Below are 16,264 nucleotides of genomic sequence, written 5' to 3'. Positions count from 1 at the left end.
ATTTTTAAAGTGATTGAGCTGGAATTTAAAAAAAATAGGACCGTGGTCTGATAGGAAGATGGGCAATATCCCTGCCTTCCCCTCTGATGTACACAGACTTTCGTTTATTAGAAATAAGTCGATCCTAGACAGCATTTTGTGGGCTTTGAATAGACAGGTAAAATCCCTTAAGTCAGAGTTCTAGAGTCTCCATACGTCCTTAATTGCTAGATTTGGCATAAGTCTTTTAAACATCTTATCTTCTAAATTGTCCCTTTTATGTTTAATCTGTTTAATGTTTTGTCTCAATCTGTCCAGTGGGCACTGTGGAGCCATATTAAAATCTCCCCCGAGGATCAAATGACCCTCAGAGAGAGAAGAAATTTTTGCCTGAATCTTAACCCAGAATTCTGGAGCAAAGGTACTGGGTGCATAAATGTTGCAAAGTGTAAAGATTGTTTTAGAGATTCTTGCTTTTAAGATCACATATCTTCCCTCCGGATCTGCCACACTGTGAATCAACTCCAGATCAATCCTCTTCCCTACCAAGATAACCACCCCTCTCTCTTCCTTTCGATCCCTGAAGAAAAAAAAATATCTTTCACCCAAGAGGACTTAAGCTTTAAGGATTCATCAGAAGTTAGATGTGTTTCTAGAAGAAATGCTATATCAGTACCAATTTTCCTCAGATAGGTAAGAATCTAATTTCCTTTTAATGGGGGTGGTAATTCCACCCACATTCCAGGAGACTACTTTAAAATTAGCCATTGAAACTATTGCTCATATGAACCAAACAAAAATGAGGGGAGAAAAAAAAAAAAAAAAAAGGAGGAAAGGAGCCCTCAACTAAAAAAAGAAAACCCCAGTTACAACTACAATCCATTCTTAAATATTATATGGTAATAATCTTATACAGATCATTTAAACCCCTGGGAGATACAAGTCTTTCAAAAAATGTTCTGCCTCTTGAGTTGTGTCAAATGTATGAGCATCATCTCCATCTATAATTTTCAACTTAGAAGGATAAATGATCGCAGCGCAGTAGCCATGCTGTATCAGTTTAGTACAAATTGGGGCTAGAGCCCTTCTTTTAGTTGATGCCTCAACTGAGTAGTCCTGAAAAAGGAGAATTTTAGACTCCCCTATAGTGATAGGCTGATTCTTACGGAAATAATGTAATAAGGTGGCCTTATCTTGGAAGTTCAGTAACTTTGCAATTACAGGTCTAGGCCTGTGATTCCCTTTGTTATCTGACCAAGGCCTTCCTATCCTATGTGCTCTCTCAACAATTATGTGAGGGTGATCAGATGGAATTTTGAGAAGTTGGGCTAGTGACACTGAGATGAAGGTACTTAAGTCTTCATAAGACTTATCCTCTGGGACCCCTATTATTCGTATGTTGTTCCTTCAGGAACGATTTTCAAGGTCCTCTAGTTTAGCCTGCATTTTAGTGATGGTAAGATTAGTGGCTTCTAAATTAGAACTATGCATTGTAGTAAGATCTTCAAGATCTGATACCCTTTGCTCAACTTTATTTATTCTATTGGCAAATTGTCTAATTTCCTGGGATAACACTAATATCCTGTCTGATCTCTAATTTGAGTGAATCAAATTTGGGTGTCAGAGCCTCCGAAATTTTAGTAACCAGAACTTGGATGTCGGGGGTTTCAATTGAAGAGGTTGCAGTGGTGGGGCCGGGTGTATCTCAGCCGGGATGTCTGAGGTGTTCGTCATTCTCCTGTCTCTATGCTTGCTGCCATAGCTGGTGAGGGAGTCCTATTGTGGTTGTGAAGGAATTTATCCATGTGACTATGTCAGTGAACAAAATTGTGCAGTTAGTCAGTCTAGGGGGAGAATACTCCCGATGTGAGGTAAAAAAAAAAAAAAAGTGCAAGGAGGGGGAGTGAAGGAGTGAAAGTGCCGGGGGTACGGGACAAATAAGATTGCTTACGAGATCGGTGCCGGAAAAAATAATAATAAATAAATTAAAAAAAAGAACAAAAAAGTCCAGGACTGTGAATAGGGCTAACTTAACCAGCCGTGGACAGCAGAAATAGGGAAGGAGGATCAGACAAATCAGTAGCAGAAATTACTGTATAAATGGAGTAACCCTAGGCAGGATATCTGTTCTTAATTACTGACAATGCGCACTTAATCTATAAGTCAGAATGACTCCCCTTCCCCTAAGAACAAGAAGGATTGCAGTATATAGAACTCTGTCCTTAGACAGGTATAGATAAAAGTTAAAAGGAAGAACGCAACTCTATATAACCTACCAATTTGTTTCCACTAACAAGCGTGCACAATCTTTTTTCCCCTTCTCTTTCTTACTTCTTTCCTATACCTTTGAGTCGTCAATTCTCCCTGAGCATATGCAAGAACTCAAAACATAAACATAGATGCAACTGCAATTGGCCAAAAAAGAGAATACAAGATATTACAGGGATCTTTTCATAAACAGCAGTACAAAAGTAGCTTAATAGGGTTATTCTTAAGAGATGAACACTCAACCTGGGAGAGAAAAAAAAAGAAATTAAGGGAATGATTGAACTCAGGTAAACCTTTATCCCAACCTAAGAGAAAAAGAAAAAACAGAATTTATGTTTACCTGATAAATTACTTTCTCCAACGGTGTGTCCGGTCCACGGCGTCATCCTTACTTGTGGGATATTCTCTTCCCCAACAGGAAATGGCAAAGAGCCCAGCAAAGCTGGTCACATGATCCCTCCCAGGCTCCGCCTACCCCAGTCATTCGACCGACGTTAAGGAGGAATATTTGCATAGGAGAAACCATATGATACCGTGGTGACTGTAGTTAAAGAAAATAAATTATCAGACCTGATTAAAAAACCAGGGCGGGCCGTGGACCGGACACACCGTTGGAGAAAGTAATTTATCAGGTAAACATAAATTCTGTTTTCTCCAACATAGGTGTGTCCGGTCCACGGCGTCATCCTTACTTGTGGGAACCAATACCAAAGCTTTAGGACACGGATGATGGGAGGGAGCAAATCAGGTCACCTAGATGGAAGGCACCACGGCTTGCAAAACCTTTCTCCCAAAAATAGCCTCAGAAGAAGCAAAAGTATCAACTTGTAAAATTTGGTAAAAGTGTGCAGTGAAGACCAAGTCGCTGCCCTACATATCTGATCAACAGAAGCCTCGTTCTTGAAGGCCCATGTGGAAGCCACAGCCCTAGTGGAATGAGCTGTGATTCTTTCGGGAGGCTGCCGTCCGGCAGTCTCGTAAGCCAATCTGATGATGCTTTTAATCCAAAAAGAGAGAGAGGTAGAAGTTGCTTTTTGACCTCTCCTTTTACCGGAATAAACAACAAACAAGGAAGATGTTTGTCTAAAATCCTTTGTAGCATCTAAATAGAATTTTAGAGCGCGAACAACATCCAAATTGTGCAACAAACGTTCCTTCTTCGAAACTGGTTTCGGACACAGAGAAGGTACGATAATCTCCTGGTTAATGTTTTTGTTAGAAACAACTTTTGGAAGAAAACCAGGTTTAGTACGTAAAACCACCTTATCTGCATGGAACACCAGATAAGGAGGAGAACACTGCAGAGCAGATAATTCTGAAACTCTTCTAGCAGAAGAAATTGCAACCAAAAACAAAACTTTCCAAGATAATAACTTAATATCAACGGAATGTAAGGGTTCAAACGGAACCCCCTGAAGAACTGAAAGAACTAAGTTGAGACTCCAAGGAGGAGTCAAAGGTTTGTAAACAGGCTTGATTCTAACCAGAGCCTGAACAAAGGCTTGAACATCTGGCACAGCTGCCAGCTTTTTGTGAAGTAACACAGACAAGGCAGAAATCTGTCCCTTCAGGGAACTTGCAGATAATCCTTTTTCCAATCCTTCTTGAAGGAAGGATAGAATCTTAGGAATCTTAACCTTGTCCCAAGGGAATCCTTTAGATTCACACCAACAGATATATTTTTTCCAAATTTTGTGGTAAATCTTTCTAGTTACAGGCTTTCTGGCCTGAACAAGAGTATCGATAACAGAATCTGAGAACCCTCGCTTCGATAAGATCAAGCGTTCAATCTCCAAGCAGTCAGCTGGAGTGAGACCAGATTCGGATGTTCGAACGGACCTTGAACAAGAAGGTCTCGTCTCAAAGGTAGCTTCCATGGTGGAGCCGATGACATATTCACCAGATCTGCATACCAAGTCCTGCGTGGCCACGCAGGAGCTATCAAGATCACCGACGCCCTTTCCTGATTGATCCTGGCTACCAGCCTGGGGATGAGAGGAAACGGCGGGAATACATAAGCTAGTTTGAAGGTCCAAGGTGCTACTAGTGCATCCACTAGAGCCGCCTTGGGATCCCTGGATCTGGACCCGTAGCAAGGAACTTTGAAGTTCTGACGAGAGGCCATCAGATCCATGTCTGGAATGCCCCACAGTTGAGTGACTTGGGCAAAGATTTCCGGATGGAGTTCCCACTCCCCCGGATGCAATGTCTGACGACTCAGAAAATCCGCTTCCCAATTTTCCACTCCTGGTATGTGGATAGCAGACAGGTGGCAGGAGTGAGACTCCGCCCATAGAATGATTTTGGTCACTTCTTCCATCGCCAAGGAACTCCTTGTTCCCCCCTGATGGTTGATGTACGCAACAGTTGTCATGTTGTCTGATTGAAACCGTATGAACTTGGCCCTCGCTAGCTGAGGCCAAGCCTTGAGAGCATTGAATATCGCTCTCAGTTCCAGAATATTTATCGGTAGAAGAGATTCTTCCCGAGACCAAAGACCCTGAGCTTTCAGGGATCCCCAGACCGCGCCCCAGCCCATCAGACTGGCGTCGGTCGTGACAATGACCCACTCTGGTCTGCGGAAGGTCATCCCTTGTGACAGGTTGTCCAGGGATAGCCACCAACGGAGTGAGTCTCTGGTCCTCTGATTTACTTGTATCCTCGGAGACAAGTTTGTATAGTCCCCATTCCACTATAATGAATCGATTTAGCCCAGAAAAAGTCTAGTGTCTTAATAAGCCCTTGTGAAGCCCTTATTTACTATCTTAATAAACATGGCTTACCGGATCCCATAGGGAAAATGACAGCTTCCAGCATTACATCGTCTTGTTAGAATGTGTCATACCTCAAGCAGCAAGAGACTGCTCACTGTTCCCCCAACTGAAGTTAATTCCTCTCAACAGTCCTGTGTGGAACAGCCATGGATTTTAGTAACGGTTGCTAAAATCATTTTCCTCATACAAACAGAAATCTTCATCTCTTTTCTGTTTCTGAGTAAATAGTACATACCAGCACTATTTTAAAATAACAAACTCTTGATTGAATAATAAAAACTACAGTTAAACACTAAAAAACTCTAAGCCATCTCCGTGGAGATGTTGCCTGTACAACGGCAAAGAGAATGACTGGAGTAGGCGGAGCCTGGGAGGGATCATGTGACCAGCTTTGCTGGGCTCTTTGCCATTTCCTGTTGGGGAAGAGAATATCCCACAAGTAAGGATGACGCCGTGGACCGGACACACCTATGTTGGAGAAAAGAACATGACATTTTAAAGAACTTTACAATTTACTTCTATAATCAATTGCTTAGTTCGCTTGGTATCCTTTGCTAAAGAGTAATCCTATGTGAGCTCAGGAGCGTGCATGTGTCTATAGTCATCTAGCAGCAGTGTTTGCAACATTGTTTATAGCAATGCTATACATATTTGCAAATACTGCTGCCATATACTGCTAAAGAAACGTGCACACTGCTAAGCTCCTATCAGCCTACCAAGGTTTAGTCTTCAACAAAGAATACCAACAGATCAAAGCAAATTTCATTATAGAAATAAATTGGAAAGTTGTTTAAAATCACATACTCTATCTTAACAATGAATGTTTAATTTTGACTTTACTGTCTCTTTAAATAAGTTTAATTTTATGTAACTATGTTGATGCAGAAATATTTTTTTTAAATTTTAATTGAAACTAGCGGAACATGCCGTTATTTGAGCACAACTGATACTCAAATATATCCTGTAGCTCCTACAGCTGAAAGAGCCATGTCTCAAGCCTGACAAAAAATAAAAATAGGTTTATTCAGCACTAATATTTACATAAAAAATAAAACATTTAAAGTTTCCTTTAAACTTTTCAATGTAAATGTAAATAGGGGAATCCTGTCCTGCACCTCTTCTCCACTTAGAGGATGTTACTGAGAATTGAAACCTAGCTTCAGCTTTAAATAAACAGTTCACCCAAAAATGTTCTCCCATTTAAATTGTTTCCAATGATCCATTTTCCCTGCTGGAGTGTATTAAATAGTTTACAAGTAGCTCCTTTACCGCTATTTTGGCCTTTGTAATAGCTGATTTAGCTTGTGGTATCCCAACCTATACTGAAAGTTTTGATACTGGAGTCTCAGCTACTGAATAACCTAAGTAAACACAACCAGCATTATTATTATACTTTATTTATTAAGCGCCAACATATCCCGCAGCGCTGTCCATGGATACAATTCATTTAGATAAAACAATACAAGACTTGTAAGATACAGGACAAAATTTACAAACACATACAGGAGGGATTGAGGGCCCTATTCCCGTGGGAACTTACAATCTAGAAGGGTAGGAGGTTGAGAAACAGGAGGTGAGGACTGCAAGATTGAGAAGGATGTTAATACAGAGTTAAATGAGGGAAATTTAGGTAAGTGAAATTAATTTATTGCTGAGTTGGGTGGTAGGCTTCCCTGAACAGAAAAGTCTTCAGGGAGCATTTAAAGGAAGAAAGATTAGGGCAAAGCCTGACAGCACGAGGGAGAGTGTTCCAGAGGGTAGGTGCTGCACGACAGAAGTCCTGCAGTCTAGCATGAGAGGAGGTGATAGTTGCGGATGCAAGGAGCAGGTCATTGTTGGATCTTAGTGGACGGGCTGGAGTATACTTGTGTATTAGAGAGGATAGGTAGAGGGGAGCGGAGTTGGTGAGAGTTTTTAATGTAAGGGTTAGAATTTTGAATTTAATTCTGCTGTGAATCGGGAGCTAATGAAGGGACTCACAGACAGGTGCAGCAGATACAGATCGACGGGAAAGGTGGATCAGCCTGGCAGAGGCATTTAGGATGGATTGAAGGGGGGAGAGGCGGGAAAGAGGAAGGCCAGCGAGTAGGTTATTGCAGTAGTCAAGTCGGGAGATAACAAGGGAGTGGATCATTTGCTTTGTGGTGTCAGCGCTCAGAAAAGGGCGAATTTTGGAAATATTGTGTAGATGATTGCGGCAGGATGTAGAAAGCGATTGGATATGGGGGATGAAGGTTAGGTTTGAGTCAAGTGTGACTCCGAGGCAGCGGAGTTGGGGCGATGGGGAAATGGTGATGCCGTCAACAGGGATAGAGAAGTCAGAAGTCGGCGTAGAGCTTGAGGGGGATAAGAAGGAGCTCAGTCTTGGACATGTTAATCTTTAGGTGGTGAGAGGCCATCCAGGAAGAAATACCAGATAAGCAGTTGCTGACATGAGAGGGGACAGAGTGAGAGAGAGCAGGGGTGGAGAGGTAGATCTGGGTGTCATCAGCATAGAGGTGACATTTGAAGCCATAACTGTTGATAAGTTTACCCAGCGAAGAAGTATAGATGGAGAAGAGTAGAGGACCCAGAACAGATCCTTGAGGTACTCCAACAGACAGAGGCATAGGAGAGGAGGAGTCGCCGGCAAATGACACAGAAAAAGACCTGTGAGAAAGATAGGAGTGAATCCAGGAAAGAGCAGTGTCACAGAGGCCAAAAGAGCTAAGGGTCTGTAGGAGGAGGGGGTGGTCAAGTGTGTCGAAGGCAGCTTAGAGGTCAAGTAAAATGAGTATAGAGTAGTGGCCAATATTTTTAGCAGACAGAAGATCGTTTGTGACCTTGGTAAGGGCAGTCTCAGTTGAATGTTTTGGGCGGAATCCGGATTGCAGTGGGTCAAGCAAGGAGTTGGCGGACAGGAAGTGGGTTAGGCGATTGTAAACTAGTTTCTCAAGGAGTTTTGATGTTAGTGGAAGCAGTGATATGGGGCGGTAGCTTTCAGGAGAATTAGGGTCGAGGGAGGGTTTTTTGAGTATGGGAGTGACTTTTGCGTGTTTGAAAGAAGATGGGAATGAGCCGGTAGAGAGAGATAGGTTGAAGATGTGGGTAAGAGCAGGAGTGAGGGTGGAAGATAGGGACGGTATTAGATGGGAAGGGATAGGGTCGAGTGGGCAGGTAGTGAGGCGTGAGGAATATAGTAAGGAAGAAACTTCATTCTCAGTGGTTGGATGGAAGTTACAGAGGGTGGCAGAGGGAGTAATTGGGCCTTTTGTTGGAGTATTGTAGGTTGGTGTTGGGATGTTGCTTCGGATAGTATGTGTTTTGTTTAAAAAGTAGCCTGCCAGGTCTTGAGCACTAAAGACAGGCGGGGGAGGTGGAGCAGGTGGGTAGAGGAGAGAGTTAAAGGTGGAGAAGAGTCGTTTAGGGTTTGAGGAAAGTGTAGATATGAGAGAAGAGAAGTTTGCTTGGCTAAGTGAAGGGCGGAAGTGTATGAACGAAGAATAAACTTATAGTGTATGAAATCGGGTTCAGAGTGAGTTTTCCTCCAGACACGCTCAGCAGTACGGGAGCATTTTTGCAAATAGCGTGTTTGCTGAGCATGCCAGGGCTGTAACTGACGGCGTGGTGTTTTGCGCAGCTGGGGAGGGGCAAGTGTGTCTAATGCAGAGGAGAGAGTTTTGTTAAAGTGGGCTGTAGCGAGATCAGGGCAGGTTATAGTGGAGGTGTGAGGGAGGAGATTTTGAATGATTTTTGAAAATTGGAGCGGATCCACAGCATATGTATTTCTACAGGTGCGGGGGCGGGATGGAAAAGTCTGTTTAGCTGTTGCATTAATATTATAGGTGACCAGGTGATGGTCTGAATGGGAAAAGGGCGACAGGTGGTGTCAGATATAGAGCAGAGGTAGGAAAAATACCAGGTCGATGGAGTGTCCATCACGGTGAGTCGGGAATAGGGTGGATTGTGAGAGACCGAAGGAGGATGTGAGTGAAAGAAGTTTAGAGGCAGCAGGGGTAGATGGGTTGTCAATGGGAATGTTGAAGTCCCCAAGAATTAGGGTTGGTATATTTGAGGAGAGAAAGTGAGGAAGCCAGGCAGCGAAGTTGTCAAAGAATTGGGAGGTTGGTCCAGGAGGGCGATAGACGACTGACACTTTTAGGGATAGGGGGGAGAACAGGCGAATACAGTGGACTTCAAAGGAGGAGAAGGAAAGAGATGGGATTGGAGGTAGGTATTGGTAAGTGCAGGAGGGGGAGAGCAGGATGCCAACACCGCCGCCACGTTTCTCACCAGCATAGGAAATTTAACTCACAGTGGGGTGCTTTGTAAAGTCATCCCATACCTATACATTTCCCATCTAGAATTCTACATAGTTAAGTAATAAAATGATAATTTTCCATTGTTATCTCTATGTATTGAGCTTTAGTTTTCCAGACAAATATAAGATAAGGAAGCAAGTGTATGTACACAAAGTGATAACATAATGAGATCTGATATTACCTGAAGCCCATTGTAATAGGCTGTGGTTTAAAAGCACAAAACCAGCTACTTCATATACACAAATAAACCTGAAAATGCAATTACTCTTACATTTTATACTCTACAGCTGGTATAACAAGTCATTGAAAATACATTAATGGAAAAACTATTTTACAGTGTACTGTCCCTTTAAACTGTAGGTGGTGTTAAACTAGTTATGCAGGATCATTTATACCTAGATTGCCAGGAGGCAAGTTCCCAACTGTTTTACGGTTTCATTATTTAGCTGTGACCACTGAAGCGATTAGTTAGAAGCAGAAAGCATATAAACTATGCCTGAAGGACGTAATCTTCATTACTTGACTCAGTCGAAAAGTTTTCTATTCAAAATGCCTTGATGACGGACTTTACAGGAGTGACCCAGAAAACATTACCTTAATTGCAGCAGTTTTATACATACCTGCTTTATAATGACTTTTGTAAAATTAGCCTGGGACTGCCAATAGATTCAAATGGCCAATAGCACTGGGGTAACTATCAATAAGTCCTCTATGGGGACTCCAAAAAAAGGATCTTATAACCAATTTCTAAGTTTGTTGTCATGTCAAATTATGTTTGCAAATGAACAAACAAAAAAGGAATAGAATGTCAGTAGATGGGCTGGGACACTTGTGAATACAGATCCAGCTTCAAATTCTCTATACTCTAGAATGGAATAAACATAATCCTGTAACATAATCCCATCCCTATACATTTCCCATCTAGAATTCTACATTTGCAGTTCTGGATAACATATATGATTATCATGCATTAGTGCTCAAATCTCAATTAATATTACTTCTTAAAATTACTCTTGATTAAACCTCAAAAAAAAAAAATTATCACTTAAAAGGGACAACATACTCTGTCTGAAATGTGAACTAAAAGCTTTTTTACATTTTAAACAAGGGTGCTCAATCTTGGTGCTCCAGAGGTTTTAGAACTACATTTCCCATGATGCTCAGTGTCTGAGCATCATGGAAAATATAGTTCCAAAACCAATGTGGTACCAAGGTTGAGCACCTCTGATTTAAACTAATACATATGGATCAGTTCCAACTAATGCTTATTGACTGCTAGGTACTTCCTGCTAATGGTCATTGGGCTCATTGTTCATAAAACACTAGTGGGAATTACCTGTAAGTCAATGGGCATTAGTAGGGAGTACATAACTCTTACTGGTATAAATAAAATAGCACCAGATATTGTGAATTTAGCTACAGACACAATACACTATTGCATTTATATCCCTTTCTAAGGAATAACAGTTCAGCTAAAGTAGTAATGATAAAGAAATGTGTTCATCCTAGGTGATGTGAGCCAATGAAAAAAGGCATGTGTGTAGCCCCTAACCAGCTCGCTGCTAATAGTGCATTGCAAAAGCCAACCTTTTAAACAAAAGAAACCAAAAGAATAAATACATTTCATAATAAAATAAATTGCAAAGTCTCTTAAAATTGGAAAATCTAACAACTAAAATTTGTCCCTTTTATCAGTGATAAACTGTTTCTGTTTGAATGTCCAGTGAAAGGCTAAGGTTAATTCTTCGGGCTTTCATACCATAACAAAAAGAAAAATATCTTCTGGGCTCAGTGCCACAAATTTGATTATGAAAGATGCATTAGCCTACTACAGTCTCTGTCATGCAACAAAGTCTAAGTGAATCATTTGTTAGGTTTGGCTACAGCTTAGCCAAAATGGATAACCTGGGGGTGTATGGGTATTTAACAGACGGAAGGAATGGTGTGTTCATGTTAGAAGGCTGAAACAACCACTGTAGCTCACTTACACAAAACCAGTTGTTAAATGAAAAAGCAAATTGCTTTAAAAAAAGTATGACAAGCTCCCCTTTCATCTCTAGGAAGCAGTTTACTTTGGTATCTCAGGCTCTTATCTCTAGTAACGATCTATGGTCAAATTGGAGGGAAAAAAAAAAAACACACACACACAAATACAAGAAAAACTAGATTTCATAGACTAGATGACTCCATTTTCTTTACCTATATACAACACTATTTATATTACGTGATGCAAATAATGTGTATACAGCACTATTACATGATGCAAAAAATGATTTAGATAGTTTATCATTTATGTGGGTTTTGTTACAAAAAAAGCACTTCAATGCCATAATACATCGATCATATATTATACTTCTTAATTTCAATTAAGCAAGAACAGAAAGAGTGGGGGTATATTTCCTAAATGGTTAATTAACAAGATCATAAACCAATTTTGGCAAATATTCTTATAAAATATTACCCAATGTGAATGCTTTGCGTTTGCTTTGCCTGTATTGAAAGAGAAATCATTATTATCTTGGTTTTAATGTGCCTGTTCTAATTTAGTAATTTAGATGCCTTTAATCAGAGCATTGGTATTTGTACTGCCAAAAATCTCATTGTTACCTGGGCTGAATAACTTAAAGGAACAGTGTATTAAAGAAATAAATCCTATCATGTATTTGAAACATTTTGATTAATTTAAACAGCAAACAACTTGTTTTCTTGCAAAATGAGCACTTAGAAATTCTCAGTGTATTCACAGCCCTCAGGGAAATAAGAGCTGACATGTTGGCAATTTAGGTTGCATTCTGCTTCTTCTGAGCATGGGCAAATCTTACTGCCTGTTAATCTAGTTTTCAGTTAAGGGGACAGTATACTCCAGAATTTTTATAGTTTAAAAAGAACTAGCACTGCCGAGCAGTGAAAAAACATAATTTATGTAAGAACTTACCTGATAAATTCATTTCTTTCATATTAGCAAGAGTCCATGAGCTAGTGACGTATGGGATATACATTCCTACCAGGAGGGGCAAAATTTCCCAAACCTCAAAATGCCTATAAATACACCCCTCACCACACCCACAAATCAGTTTAACGAATAGCCAAGAAGTGGGGTGATAAAAAAAGTGCGAAAGCATAAAAAATAAGGAATTGGAATAATTGTGCTTTATACAAAAAAATCATACCACCACAAAAAAGGGCGGGCCTCATGGACTCTTGCTAATATGAAAGAAATGAATTTATCAGGTAAGTTCTTACATAAATTATGTTTTCTTTCATGTAATTAGCAAGAGTCCATGAGCTAGTGACGTATGGGATAATGACTAGAGAGGGAGGGATAAAATAAAGACAGCCAATTTCGCTGAAAAATAATCCACACCCAAAATAAAGTTTAATATGAAAAATATAAGCAGAAGATTCAAACTGAAACAGCTGCCTGAAGTACTTTTCTACCAAAAACTGCTTCAGAAGAAGAAAACACATCAAAATGGTAGAATTTAGTAAAAGTATGCAAAGAAGACCAAGTTGCTGCTTTGCAAATCTGATCAACCGAAGCTTCATTCCTAAACGCCCAGGAAGTAGAAACTGACCTAGTAGAATGAGCTGTAATCTCTTGAGGCGGAATTTTACCCGACTCGACATAAGCATGATGAATTAAAGATTTCAACCAAGATGCCAAAGAAATGGCAGAAGCTTTCTGGCCTTTTCTAGAACCGGAAAAGATGACAAATAGACTAGAAGTCTTTCGGAAAGACTTAGTAGCTTCAACATAATATTTCAAAGCTCTAACAACATCCAAAGAATGCAATGATTTCTCCTTAGAATTCTTAGGATTAGGACATAATGAAGGAACCACAATTTCTCTACTAATGTTGTTGGAATTCACAACCTTAGGTAAAAATTGAAAAGAAGTTCGCAACACCGCCTTATCCTGATGAAAAATCAGAAAAGGAGACTCACAAGAAAGAGCAGACAATTCAGAGACTCTTCTGGCAGAAGAGATGGCCAAAAGGAACAAAACTTTCCAAGAAAGTAATTTAATGTCCAATGAATGCATAGGTTCAAACGGAGGAGCTTGAAGAGCCCCCAGAACCAAATTCAAACTCCAAGGAGGAGAAATTGACTTAATGACAGGTTTTATACGAACCAAGGCTTGTACAAAACAATGAATATCAGGAAGATTAGCAATCTTTCTGTGAAAAAGAACAGAAAGAGCAGAGATTTGTCCTTTCAAGGAACTTGCAGACAAACCCTTATCCAAACCATCCTGAAGAAACTGCAAAATTCTCGGAATTCTAAAAGAATGCCAAGAAAAATGATGAGAAAGACACCAAGAAATATAAGTCTTCCAGACTCTATAATATATTTCTCTAGAAACAGATTTACGAGCCTGTAACATAGTATTAATCACAGAGTCAGAGAAACCTCTTTGACCAAGAATCAAGCGTTCAATCTCCATACCTTTAAATTTAAGGATTTGAGATCCTGATGGAAGAAAGGACCTTGCGACAGAAGGTCTGGTCTTAACGGAAGAGTCCACAGCTGGCAAGAAGCCATCCGGACAAGATCCGCATACCAAAACCTGTGAGGCCATGCTGGAGCTACCAGCAGAACAAACGAGCATTCCTTCAGAATCTTGGAGATTACTCTTGGAAGAAGAACTAGAGGCGGAAAGATATAGGCAGGATGATACTTCCAAGGAAGTGATAATGCATCCACTGCCTCCGCCTGAGGATCCCGGGATCTGGACAGATACCTGGGAAGTTTCTTGTTTAGATGAGAAGCCATCAGATCTATTTCTGGAAGTTCCCACATTTGAACAATCTGAAGAAATACCTCTGGGTGAAGAGACCATTCGCCCGGATGCAACGTTTGGCGACTGAGATAATCCGCTTCCCAATTGTCTATACCTGGGATATGAACCGCAGAGATTAGACAGGAGCTGGATTCCGCCCAAACCAGAATTCGAGATACTTCTTTCATAGCCAGAGGACTGTGAGTCCCTCCTTGATGATTGATGTATGCCACAGTTGTGACATTGTCTGTCTGAAAACAAATGAACGAGACTCTCTTCAGAAGAGGCCAGGACTGAAGAGCTCTGAAAATTGCACGGAGTTCCAAAATATTGATCGGTAATCTCACCTCCTGAGATTCCCAAACCCCTTGTGCTGTCAGAGACCCCCACACAGCTCCCCAACCTGTAAGACTTGCATCTGTTGAAATTACAGTCCAGGTCGGAGGAACAAAAGAAGCCCCCTGAACTAAACGATGGTGATCTGTCCACCACGTCAGAGAGTGTCGTACAATCGGTTTTAAAGATATTAATTGAGATATCTTTGTGTAATCCCTGCACCATTGGTTCAGCATACAGAGCTGAAGAGGTCGCATGTGAAAACGAGCAAAGGGGATCGCGTCCGATGCAGCAGTCATAAGACCTAGAATTTCCATGCATAAGGCTACCGAAGGGAATGATTGTGACTGAAGGTTTCAACAAGCTGAAATCAATTTTAGACGTCTCTTGTCTGTCAAAGACAGAGTCATGGACACTGAATCTATCTGGAACCCCAAAAAGGTCACCCTTGTCTGAGGAATCAATGAACTTTTTAGTGAATTGATCCTCCAACCATGATCTTGAAGAAACAACACAAGTCGATTCGTATGAGATTCTGCTAAATGTGAAGACTGAGCAAGTACCAAGATATCGTCCAAATAAGGAAATACCACAATACCCTGTTCTCTGATTACAGACAGAAGGGCACCGAGAACCTTTGTAAAAATTATTGGAGCTGTTGCTAGGCCAAACGGCAGAGCCACAAACTGGTAATGCTTGTCCAGGAATGAAAATCTCAGAAACTGATAGTGAGCTGGATGAATCGGAATATGCAGATATGCATCCTGTAAATCTATTGTAGACATATAATGCCCTTGCTGAACAAAAGGCAGGATAGTCCTTATAGTTACCATTTTGAATGTTGGTATCCTTACATAACGATTCAATATTTTTAGATCCAGAACTGGTCTGAAGGAATTCTCCTTCTTTGGTACAATGAAGAGATTCGAATAAAACCCCAGCCCCTGTTCCAGAACTGGAACTGGCATAATTAGTCCAGCCAACTCTAGATCTGAAACACATTTCAGAAATGCTTGAGCTTTCGCTGGGTTTACTGGGACACGGGAAAGAAAAAATCTCTTTGCAGGAGGTCTTATCTTGAAACCAATTCTGTACCCTTCTGAAACGATGTTCTGAATCCAAAGATTGTGAACAGAATTGAACTAAATTTCTTTGAAAAAACGTAATCTGCCCCCTACCAGCTGAGCTGGAATGAGGGCCGCACCTTCATGTGGACTTAGAAGCTGGCTTTGCTTTTCTAGAAGGCTTGGATTTATTCCAGACTGGAGATGGTTTCCAAACTGAAACTGCTCCTGAGGATGAAGGATCAGGCTTTTGTTCTTTGTTGAAACGAAAGGAACGAAAACGATTATTAGCCCTGTTTTTACCCTTAGATTTTTTATCCTGTGGTAAAAAAGTTCCTTTCCCACCAGTAACAGTTGAGATAATAGAATCCAACTGAGAACCAAATAACTTATTACCCTGGAAAGAAAGGGAAAGTAGAGTCGATTTAGAAGACATATCAGCATTCCAAGTTTTAAGCCATAAAGCTCTTCTAGCTAAAATAGCTAGAGACATAAACCTGACATCAACTCTGATAATATCAAAAATGGCATCACAGATAAAATTATTAGCATGCTGAAGAAGAATAATAATGTTATGAGAATCATGATCTGTTACTTGTTGCGCTAAAGTTTCCAACCAAAAAGTTGAAGCTGCAGCAACATCCGCCAAAGATATAGCAGGTCTAAGAAGATTACCTGAACACAAATAAGCTTTTCTTAGAAAGGATTCAATTTTCCTATCTAAAGGATCCTTAAAGGAAGTACCATCTGCCGTAGGAATAG

General features: G+C 40.6%; 1 protein-coding gene across 1 annotated transcript in view; it reads right to left on the bottom strand.

The window, feature by feature from the left end:
- CLASP1 (cytoplasmic linker associated protein 1) overlaps positions 1-16,264 on the bottom strand; it is a 905,754-nt gene that overhangs the window by 236,115 nt on the left and 653,375 nt on the right. The gene's annotated exons all lie outside the window — the stretch shown is intronic.

The sequence above is a fragment of the Bombina bombina genome, chromosome 1, assembly GCF_027579735.1.
Source record: "Bombina bombina isolate aBomBom1 chromosome 1, aBomBom1.pri, whole genome shotgun sequence".
NCBI lineage: Eukaryota > Metazoa > Chordata > Amphibia > Anura > Bombinatoridae > Bombina > Bombina bombina.
Note: the sequence above shows the minus strand (reverse complement) of the source record. Positions and strands in the feature narration are given on the sequence as shown.